The sequence below is a fragment of the Anomalospiza imberbis genome, chromosome Z, assembly GCF_031753505.1.
Source record: "Anomalospiza imberbis isolate Cuckoo-Finch-1a 21T00152 chromosome Z, ASM3175350v1, whole genome shotgun sequence".
Lineage (NCBI taxonomy): Eukaryota > Metazoa > Chordata > Aves > Passeriformes > Viduidae > Anomalospiza > Anomalospiza imberbis.
The window spans coordinates 7,521,409-7,533,754 of NC_089721.1; the positions used below are offsets into that span (position 1 = coordinate 7,521,409).

The 12,346-nt window shown below is 41.3% G+C and overlaps 1 protein-coding gene across 3 annotated transcripts in view; it reads right to left on the bottom strand.

Annotated features, from left to right (window-relative positions):
• Window positions 1-12,346, bottom strand: part of FAM219A (family with sequence similarity 219 member A) — a 94,796-nt gene that overhangs the window by 53,783 nt on the left and 28,667 nt on the right. The gene's annotated exons all lie outside the window — the stretch shown is intronic.

Below are 12,346 nucleotides of genomic sequence, written 5' to 3' on the forward strand. Positions count from 1 at the left end.
TATTTGCAAGCTTCCCTGCTGGCATCACCCTGCTGCCTGTGCAGCCATCCTCCACCAAAAACTGGGAGAGTGGAAGACCTCAGTGAAGTAAGAGCTATTGAAGTAAGGAACTATTATAAGAAATGAGAGCATCAGCCCTAACCATTACCTTGATCTTACCAAAGACTTGCCCTCATCCCAAACAAGGTGCATGCCCTGGGATGGCCTGGCGCTTGGAGAAGTTCCCTTTCCAGACCTAGTATTTAGAGGCCTGCTAGAGGTGGTGAAAAAAGAATGCCTATTCCTTCTCACACTGTTTCTTTCTACTTCGGTATAGATCCCTGCATGCAATAACCTGAGTCTTGTACCAGTGGATCCACAAGCTGTAGGGATGGATTTCCAACTCAGCCTCCTGCCCCTCCTCCCACTGACTCAGCTTTGGGGACAGTGTCATTCAGACTCACTAAGTCCTTAATACCTTGTGTTTTGAAGCAGGAGTTCAAGTATCTACTAACCCTGTACCTTTTTTTCCCACCTCTTTGATTACTTCCTTCCTCACAGCATGCCTCCAATGTGCTGCTTCAAGAAGAAACAATCTCAGGATTTTCAAGAAGAAAAGGATTTCTTTCTTTCTTGTTAGAGATGTTCAAACTCTTCCTGATTCTAAAATACTGTTTTTAGGATGGCTGAGCAGAAACACACACCATGTTCCAGGCAACATACTACTGATTTAGGATGACTTCACAGTTTTTTGCCTGCATTTTAATCTCCCTGAACTTTTGTTTGCCTTTATGTCGCTATCATCACACTGCACAGGCTTCATTTCTGCTCCCTGCAGTGATGCTAAGTTTTTTATTCCCTGTGTCTCAGGTTTTCTACCTTCCTTCTAATCTTCCACAGTGTTTTTGTAAGAAAAGTCTGAATCATTTCCCCCTCTTTTGTATTTGGGAAAACTGAGATCCAGAGAAGTGAACACAAGAGCAGGAGAATTGGGTCCTTCTCCAGGGTTCTGTTCCCTGCAACCAAAGCATCTTCATACAGGCAGTTCTACTGAACACATTAGAGAGCATGCACCAGAAAGCAGTGAGGATCAATATTACACCCTAAAATACACTGCAGGGGGAAAAAAAAGTGGTCAGGAGTTGTAGTTCCAGCACAGTATTACAGTCCTGAAATATGGTCCCTTCCGGCAAGCATTTTAAATGTAGAAGAAAGTTACATAACCAGTCTCACATGCCAGACAATTCATCAGAATTTTTAAATGTTGGTGTCAGTATACAGGCTTGCATCTTCATCCCATTATCTCCCTTTTCCAGCAAATTGTTTTTCCAGAATCAACTTGTGAATGTCTTCATGCTCTTCACTCAGAAATTGTCTCAGGAACTTACCCTCTCCTATTATAATCCCAACCACTGTAACTCACAAAGAGAGCTGATGTTCCAATTATGTCACATGTCCCTGATCAATGTGAAGAGCCACCTCACGACCAATCTGTCACTTCTGACAATTTCTTCTCCTGATGAGTTTCACTCATATAAGGAGCTTGGAACTAAAAGGGGAAGAGCAACAAATAAAAGCAAATTAAAAATGTGCATCTTTTCTCTTAAGGTACCCTCTCAGTTTTAAGTTTTGAGCTGCGCACGGCATGTATGGTGTCCCGTATATATATATTCCCCCGGGACATATAGAAAAACAGAGACTAGAGAAAGAAACAGTGAAACCTAAGAACGGGAATTTCTGAAGCTTCAATTCGGTTTCTAAGCTTCCGATAGAATTAATACAAGTGAAAGCATTAGGAAGACCTTTCACTATCACTGAAGCCTTTTAGCTCAATAAGGACAGCTAAGACAACACATTCAGATACAGGAGAGATGGTTCACATCAAATTTCTATGAGAAAGGTCCCCTGAGCCTGGTTCTATCTGTGTGTCTTCATGGCTTTCAATTAACACTGCAGGTAGGCACAGAAACACTTTCAGCTCATTATCCTCTTTTCAAATAGTGGTGGACATATGATATTTAGCTGAAACAGCCCCTCGTAGATCTTTTAAATTCCATTATCATTAGGAAGACAGGCATCCAAAAGAGATATTGTTTTCCTTACTAATAGTTTTGTCTTCTGCAGGGTAGAAGCAGCTTTGTGCATTAATTTAAGGTTTGCAATATCTGTGCTGCTGGAAAAATCTATCTGAAATGTAAATCTTCGGAGCAATGATGGATTGATACTGAACTCAGGCACTTGACTTATGGAGGCATAAATAGGAAGTGGATCAAATATTCATCAGCCTCCCCAGTGAAATAAAAAATGGTAAATAAATTGAAGAATCTCTGGGTGATCATTCTCATTATCTGGCTATACAACATAACCAGACAATCACTAAAGAAAGTTTGTCATTAGCTGTTAATTGAAGGCACTTTCAGAAAGTGCTGCTTAAGCCTTGAAAGATTGACTGTCTTTCCAACCACTACCTAATGTGTATGGTTAGAGCTGTATTATAAAGCAGTCTCATTAGGACCCTACCTCCAGCACCACAGCTCAGAGAGAGTTTCTGGCGCTTTAAATGAAATTCACATTTGAAATAGCTCATCTACATACAGCCTAACCCCATGGCACATCTTCAGCATACTTAACTACATACGGATCTATCTAAGCTGACGCTCATGCTGTAGAAACACAAAATACCTAAGTGCATTGTAATGACACTCAAAAGCGGCAGCAGTCCTGGCCCGTGGTGATGTACAATCACACGATGTGCCAACGACACACATCATAATGATCAGCCTGTAAAAGCTGAGAGCAGCTACCTCAGGGCATGATTTTAGGTTTGCTTGCTCTTTCACATACCTTCTTTTGCTCTTACCATCTTTCTCTCCTTATTTCCAGACCTTTTATTATCACTCACTAATGGGAGCCTGTTAGTGTTGAAGAGGATCTCCTGTTGAGATAATAATTCCTAGATGAGACACCATACTTCCCATGAAGCAGCCAGCCTCTACCTGTAACATGGTCTAGCCTGATAAAACATGAAGGCTTTCAATTTACTTTAAAGTGGATACACTTCCACTTAAACTTTTCTCTGTCTCTACAATTGTTGAAGTAAATATCCATCTTGTATCTACTTTACCTTCAAAGTAATGTTTTCAATCCAAGTTATAAGGCCATCTATGGTAACTCAAAATCAGGCATCATCACAAGAACTGGTGCAAACTGCCTACAGAACCACTGCTTTTAACTGAGTGGTGTGATGTGGGGATTTTCGTGAGACAGTACACAGGGAGCCTGAGCCCAGCAGAACAGGGTCACAGAAAATGAAACAGGGTCATGGCCAGAAAACACCCAAAACAGCTCAAGTGGCTCACCTATACCAGAGAGATCAACAGTTTAATTGTAATCTGTGTTCCATACAGAAAAGGTATTTAGCTATCAGAAAGCACCCAAAGGAGGGCCATGAGGATGGTGAAAGTCTGGAGGGGAAAGCTTTATGAGGAGTAGCTGAGGTCACTTGGTCTGTTCAGCCTGGAGAAGAGGAGACTGAGGGGGGAGAGCTCATCGTAGTCTACAACTTTCTCATGAGGGGAAGCAGGGGCAGACACTGGTTTCTTCTCTGTTGTGCTCAGTGACAAGACCTGAGTGAATGGCCTGAAGCTGTGTCATGGGAGGTTTAGGTTGGATATCAGGAAAAAAAAATTCACACAGAGGGTGGCTGAGCACTGGAAAAGGCTCCCCAGAGAAGTGGTCATGGTCCCAAGCCTGAGTTCAAGAAGTGTTTGGATAGTGCTCCAAGGCACAGAGTGTGACTTTTGGGATGTCCTGTGAATGGCAGGAGTTAGATTCGATGATGCTTCTGGTTCTCTTCCAACTCAGTTTATTCTATGATTCAGTTTGCACAGCCACTTGAATAATTATCAGATGAGAAGAATGATACTGAGATTTTGTTATGTTTAATCACAGGATAGTGGTGTGCATCTACCCTGTCTCTGGTTTTTATTCTTTCACTTATGCAGTATTTGCAAACATCTAAAGCAGAGCAATAGGCAGCACTGAGCATACACCTGTGCTTACAGACATGTAATTCACTCAAATTTCCACTTCAGTAATTTTAGAGTTGTACTACTCCTACAGCATGTAAAATCCCAGCAGAATTGATTTGATCAGAAATTAATATTGAAGAGCACAAACAGTACAGTTTAGAGCCATTTACCTCAACTCCTCCAAGGGCTTTTCAGATACTACTCCCTCAACATTATTTAATGGGGCAGGGTTCAGGGAATTTGTGACTGACTGCTTTTGAAGCTTCCAAAAGCGCCTGTATGGCTGAACTCCAGTTTGAGATGCTACTTCTCAGGTCCAGCTTTTACATAAGGCAAATTACAAAGGTAGCTGTGTCTTGCCATCATGACTATAATAACACTGAGCTGCTGACAGTGACCCCTGCACAAAGAAACAATGTGTGGCATCTTAATTACTCATTAATTAATTAATGCCAAACATCTTAATTTACAACCATGTCCAGCTCCTTGTACCACAACACTCACATAAACGTTTTGGTTATCATTCTGTATTTCCATCGCACAGGTATCCAGTTGCATTAGCACACCATGTTTTAACTCCAGACACAAAAAATACACCAAGTAGAACAGGAGCTTGTATTGTGGTTTGTGCAGAGCCAAGATGTATCTCACAAAAGTGTGGCTGTGTGGAGAGCACAGGTGCTGAAGCTGCATCCTTCCTTCACTTCAGTTTAACTCACTGTCTACTCCCTGATATATCCAGCAACTGCTGCATAGCTTTCCCTGAGACTGTACATTTATTCTGAATATCATTTCCCAAAGGCTTCCAGAACTAGCTTACGTCTTACACCAGCAATACAGTTTTCAGGAGGCAATTATCACAGTGAAGGCATCTTAAGAGAGAAGAATGCAGCCCACTAACAACCAGCAATCAGGGCTTCTTACTGAGCCCCTGTCAGGAGAACTCCTGCTCCTTCTGTCAGTGTGACCCCTTGAGACTCCTATCTGCAGGTGATGCACAAAAAGAAGAGTTTGGAAAATCACTTTTCAGTCACATCCCCACAGAGAGTATGAACTAATAGAGGCAGGTGAACATAATCTATGACAGTGACTTGAGTCAAGACCTCAGCTATTCAGGCGAGACTATTACTGTTAACACAAAGCATTCCCCCTTCCACCACAACCAACTGCCAGGCTGACAAGTCTGACATTCACCCACAAATTGTGACATTTGCTCACAAAATGTTTTTGCATTTCCTCCATCAATGGCACTGTTCACCTGGCATGCTGCTTTTTCCTTGAAAGGGGAGGGATATGGCTTTTTCTGGAAGCATAGGCTGCTTTATCAACTGATTACCTCCTCAAAGCTGGGGTGCTCACCTGTCCAGAGAGCATGAGCAGCAGCTGCACTCCCTGGAGGGAAAGAATAAAGTTGGGATCACACCACTCCTTGCATACACAAGCATTTCAGTGCTTACTGCTGGGACAACAACTGCATTGACTGGCCCTTAAATCCAGGACCCAGCTTTGTGAAGCCACTGCAGCTGGGCTGTGCTGATTCACAGACACTGCTGGCACAGCAAAGGGAGGGAGCTGGAGCATCTCATGTCATATTCAAGATGACTGTCACAAAACCACCACTGGTGAAAAAAACAGACTTTGTAAGCAAGAGACTCCTACATCTGTTTAAGTCTGTGAGGTAAGAGGCTACATGGCTCTGCTATGTGCAGGCTCATCCCTGCTTCAGAAGCAGGAGTTTCAATGTTACCTGAGCAAGCTTTGTATTTTATATGCAAACAATTACATGGTCCAAACATCTGCTCTTCCTTCTGATAGACCTTCCTCAGTTGGGGAAATGAAGGAAAGAAAATTTCAAGGTCTAGACCAAGTGTCTTTCACACAAATGCACTCAGTAGCTCCCTTGTACAATTGTTTCTAGCTGGAGGAGCTTCATATTTCCATTCAGATCTTTCTAGCTGAGTGTGTTGCACCAGCACTGAAAATTAAGAAATGTGAGTCATTACTATTGTTCCTCTTGTTTTCAGAAGAAAAAAATTTAAGGGGGGAGGGGCAACACTTCACTGTAGAATTACTGGAGTGACACTATATCCTTACATTGGAATGAAAACAGCAGTCTTACTTAAATCCTCTCAAGATACCAGGATCTAAGAACAAAAAAGCCCCACCAGGATGGAGGAAGCTGCTTTCATCCCAGCCAGTGCAAGAACCATCTGTTAAGAGATTCACTTACGTTGTTGGAGTAACAATGCCACAGCTGTTCTCCATGAATTAAAAAGAAAGCCAAATCTAGAAAAATTGTGTGTTTCAGAAGACAGTTACAGAGACTCTCTTAATTGCATTTCAAAATGATACAAGGAGGGAAATGCCACTGGCAAACTCCTGTTTTTTCTCTGGAGAAAACACGAAAGCACATAACTTTAACCCAAACCTCACTACTGGACTCCTAAATTTCATAACCCAAGGAATTTCAGTTCATACACATTCTATCCAGTAACAGATTTGAGACCTGTATTAGGGTACTGAACCCTGTGTGCTAAGTATACCTCCCAAAAAAATTACAAATCCATTTGGTACTGAAAACTCTGCCAACAGAGGTGGACATAAGCAAAACAAAGCATAAGGTTCTTCAACCTCCTCCCAGTAACAGAAGCGCTGACCTAGAGGTCTTCTTTTAGCCAAATGAAAGTTCCTCTACAGTTTCTGGTTTTTTTTAATAATAAAAAAGGGCAAGCCTCATGCAAACTGGCATCCATTCAAATCTTATACAAGAACAAGATGTGGATTTTAAAAATGTCCTGTGCCCAAGCCAACTAACATAATTTCTGACAATCCCACTCAAACCATCTCCAAAACAGTCTCAAACTGGGAGCCCCTGGCTCCCAGTGCAGCGAGCAGGTGAAGTCTCTGTATTCAGACCGCTGGCTCCAGATGCCAGCCTCAGACAGGTGAGGTTGACTTCTTTACAGCAGCCAGGACATGACAGATTTAGACAGTGAGTCTAAATAGATTTTAAGACACATTTTCTGCTCTCTTTGCCAAGATGCACGTGGTCCTGAACCCCTACCTGCTCCTTTTGTCCTGTGGCAGCTGTGACTTTGGCACTCTTGTTTCTGCGTGAACACTGTGATGAACCAGTGATGGCTGAAGGTGTGCCGCCCCACAGTCTTTAATCAGTTCAGTCATTGAATTTTCATAAAGCAGCAAACCTGGACCATAAGGATGCTGCTCTGCATAAGGAAAGGGCTTAAAATCCAAGCACAATTGCAGAACACTCAAATTCTAAATTATAATAACTATTTTTCTTTCCTGTACAGAAATCTAATGTATGTTTTTTTTTTTGTTTGGGTTTTTTTTTTTTGTTTTTTTTTTTTTTGGTTTTTTTTTTGCCTTGCAGATACGAAAAGCATGGCCAAGACTAATTAAATCCTTTCAGGAACACTGCCTAATAGATATGGTAAGGCATAGATAAATTACTTTCCCTTGAAACCAGACTAATGTGGAAAAGTCTGGAAATGTTAAAAAAAAATCATGAAAGCATCTAATAATTATTTCAATTAAAAAAAAAACTGAACTGTTCTGCTTTTAAGAAACAGTCCTCTCAACTTCATGGACTCACAGAAAGTTATTGGATGTACAGGCTGTGCAGCACCATAAACTGTAAAGAGCAGGGCTACTGCTCCAGGCTAATGGTGTAATTTTCCACAGGGTGGTTTTCATTTACAATTCACTTATTGTATCTGGAAGTCTAATTGTAGCCAAGTACATTTTCGGGTTGTTCAAAGTCTAATAAAGAACCAAATAGCTTAGAAAGGCAGCTTTAACTTTATAATTAGAAACATTTGCTATTTCAGGTGGCTTCTCCCTAGCATGTTTATAAGTTTCCCAATATACCTTTCAGCATGTTGTAAAAATAAATTATGACAACCACAGAGTGACTCATAGATACAATAAGAAAAAAGGGAGAGGAGTCTGGATAAATCTGAGATGCAGAGCATCTGTATGTTCATAAGCAAAGTGTCTTCTAGTAGAAAGATAGACAAGGAATATCTGCTCTTGATTCCCAGAAGGCCCACTAAACACAAGGCAGCATTTCCCCACACATGAGATGAGAATAGCTTACCTGTCCATGGCAGAAAAATGCTGCGCATTGTCAGCCACCATCCCAGTGTAACCTGGTAGCTACTACCCACTGGAACAGCTAGAGATGCTTCTCCAACCTCTCCATGACCCCAGTTAATACAGACACTCCAGACCCTCCAGTGCTGCTGGCAGCAACCCAACCTCCTTTGGAAGTCACTGGGAGCTGTCTGCAGTGATGGGGCCAAGGCAGGCCAGCCTGCAGAACCTCCAAGTTACACCAGCAAGTGAAACAAGAAGTTCACCGTGATGGGGGATAATCAACACTATTCCTTTGCAGCTAGTTTGGTGAGATCAAGAGCAAAATTAGTAGAAAGCATGTTTCATAACCAATGTTTTTTATATGGGCTCTGGTACAGCAGAATTCAGTCTTTATGAAAATCTGTGGTTTTCTGTCCAAAAAAATATTCTAATGACTCTTGTTTATTATCTTTGCTGAACCAGAAACAAATGTTTTCTACTGTCTCACAAGTTCTCCAACTCCCTAATTTGTCTCCTTGTAAGAGAACCATGAAAACTATGTTAGACACAGAAAACAGCACCTTAAATTTAAAAGGCCTAGAGTCAGTTGTTCCAAGGTTACTGGAACTGTCATAAATAAATGGTTGAATGAAAAGATGAACTTTCTCTTGCTTCCAGGAATTTAAGAGTTAACTCTTCCCTACTGCTGTCTCTAAAATGGATATTAAGGAGCAGTGCTGATCTGCAAATATTTCTGGTTGCTTTATTTTCTGCCCTGTATCATTGCAAGCTATTTTTTGGTATAACTGCCATTGCAAAATATACAAGTAAACACCAAATATCAAGTCTTCTAAAGACTCTCCCTCTTTCCCTCTTTCTAGCATGTCTGGATGTTGCTTCAATCATCCTTATGATGATACAGATAAACTGTACAGATGATACAGATAAACTCTCTTTAAGGACTTTTGTAACAAATACCCTGTGAACAGTGAAAAAAAGGAGGTCAGGAATCTACTTAAAAAAAGAAAGCAGAGCTGGACATAAGCACAAGACCAGACACCACCTCTTCTGAGTAGTTCTGTGTGTGGCTGATGAATCCTCCTGCTGCACTGCTGCAAACCCTGACCTCCTGTCCACCACAAATGCAGCTCTGCATGCCAGCCTGGTCAGGCTGCATACAGGCTCAGTCAGGATGAGGACATGGCTTGGGGAAGGGAGTGGGGGGAGGGCGTTCCTTCCCTTTTCATGCTATTTTTTGGCATTCTGTATAAGTAGATCCATTGCTGATGGCTGTTTTTTCTGTATTGTGTTTTTATCAGTACAGAGCTTCCACGCTTAAGACACAAGACTGCAGACCATTCTTTGCTTGCAGTGCACTAAAGAAACCTGAAGAAAAACCTTTTCTTTCAGTGGTATTGCTCAAACTTTACATTTAATGCACTTCTGCAGCCCACATAGCCTTGTTGAGGGCTCTCACCCTTGCCAAAACAACGAGTAAGAAGAGAATGTAATACCTAAGTTTAAGCTTTTCTCTTTCCATAAATAACAATATGAACATCTCTATACAATCAACATTTAAAAGTTATGTTTTCATTTAACACCTTTTGTATTATTCCCATTAGGTTGCCTGTTTAAACTAACAGAATATTGCAGAGATCATGGAAACCAGCCATCTTGACCATTACACGAAAAAAGTAAGAAATTGTGAATCCTGTACTAAACTGTACTAAAAAGATTCACTATAAAGAAGAAAGAAAAATTCTGACTTTGCAACCTGATAAAATATTGGCTGTAGCCTAATAAAGCAAGCTAGGACTTGAACAATTCAATAAATTCTCTGTTAATTAGGATAGTTTAATAAGAGATTAAAATTAAAATTCTTACAAGTTTCATCATAAGCTTCATTAAGAGAAGCTACGAAACATTAGTGCCTGCCCCACTAAACAGGCCACAGCAGATGGAGAGGCTGGAAAAAAAGCAAAGATGGCCAGAGATTCTGCACAGAGCAGTGCTGTCAGCTCTCCGTCCTGTGGTGTCCATGTCCACAATGCTCCCTGGATACAGGGCATTCCAGAACACATTCATCAGGGCTTTTAGAAATTAGTCTTTTATCTGTGATAAAACACTCTCTTGTTAGAACATGAACTAGCTCTGTGATGAAATGATGTCTTGCTGTTCTCATAACTCCTCTCACTCAGCTATGCTCTGCTCACTACCAGTAGTGAGTGCAGAGCACTGAGATCCAACTGCAGAACAGAGGAGCCTAAAGCTCACCTTAGGCTATTGCTACACGATAGTCAAACACAGAACAGCAACTGAGTGACTATTCATCCATCATCTGTGGCAGGTAAATGACTAATTAGCATCTCCCCAATAATATTTTGCAGAGAAGACTTGGTTTATTACAACCAGACAGCACAATGCTGGCTCTCAGTGCTTAAACTTGCTTGAACCTAACAAGTTTCTTCTGTGTAATTTGCTAGCTATGACATTTCTAAAGATCACCATCTCTGCCACACAAACCACCTCTGCAGGCAAAGAATCAGACACATGTCCTAGGATAGGTACTTCTGCTCTGAGGTTGTTTATTTTATACAGCTGTTAGGTTAAAATCTCTGCAAGATTCCCTAAGGCCAGAGCAGATTGTCTTTGCAGTTAGTTTCTTCAGCAGTTAGTGCTGCCTTGCATGTCATGAAACACTGGGCCATTTTATGCCTGCAGTGCTGTTGTCCTCCTTTTCATCCAAGGCTCCAGCAATTTTCCCATCTCCAGAATGGCCATGGTGCTGCATCATAACACCACTGGCTTCCAGCTAATCAGCAAAAAGAAAGTCAGGGTTTTATGAGGCCATTATTCAGGTCCTACCTGAATATCTGAATTATCTCTGAGCCTGACTTTTTAAAAGTCAGTGTAAAATAGTTGCAGATAACATTGTTGCTAGCAGACTCCAGCAGATAACTTTGGACAGCTAAGATCAGGTAACTGAACCTCTGGAAAGTTTTAGGGACATAATAATACCCTGGCCATAATGACAGGCAACACACACCTGGTTACCTCAACTGCAGCAGTTAACAGAAGTTTACAGAGAACAAATTTTAAAAAATATTTCTTTCAAGCTTACAGTATCTTTAAGTGTATTCCCAGGCTTAAGGTAGAGAACAAGAAATGTAGGGAAAAGAAATGGAAATGCTAGAGATTAACTAATTTTAGAACCAACCACATGCTGTTTGCTTGCAGCTGGTGAGTGACCTTTGCATTATTCTCAGCTAGCAGGAAATTTCTATCTACATTAACAAGCAGAATATTGTTCACTCTTCCAACACGATTTACTTTAAAGGCTTTCTTGCACATATAGACCTCAGTCATTTTCTGTGCACTTCTTCTCATTGTCTGCTCATCTCAGTGCATTTGAATCAGTGAAGTGGCTTGCAGCAGTGGTAGCAACCATGTGGCAGCTCTCTCAAACAGAACACTCTACTCAGACACTCAGACAGTTTTAAATGGGAATGGAGAAGGAGGGATCCTTCACCCTTCACAGCTCTTCTGCAACAGGCATTTCCAGATGGTCACTGCTATGAGGCAGTTACTTTTGATCAGGGATTCACCCCAATTTTTCTGAGATTATTTTAGCAATGAAGGATTTAATGTATGATTAGATGAAGACAAATGGGGTGCCATTCGTTGCACACATATCGTTCTCATTAAACTCAGTAATGGCTGTACACAGACGTGACTGGGTTTCCAGATTTTAACTGCAACGTGCTAAAATATGCTTTCAGCTACAACCAAGCACTTAAAAAGGAAGCTGAAGCACAGTGACAAATCACTGTCTTTAAAATATAAGTGGAAGGAGGTCCTAATTTAATTTTATAGAAATATTCTTCTGGTTGTTTTCTGTACTGCAGAAAGCCTTTCTGTGTGAGGTACCAAAGTGTTCTCCACTGGACTAGAAAAGTCCAATCCCATCTAACTGGAAGTGATGGCAATGATCCTGCCCACACAGCACCTTCTCCCTACTTTGCCCCCACACCCACAGCATGCTGCTGTCTCCAAGAGTGGCTGCAATTCTGCAGCAGGGAAAGCAGGTGTCACTGTAACAAGCGCTGAATGAGCTGATACTTAATTACAAAGAAACAAGTGGAATTTAGCACAGCATCCAGTAATTTGATGGCTTTCTAGCAGATAGCAAGGGAACATCGTTTGGATGCTGGAAAGCCAGTCCAAGTCACATGAAAACA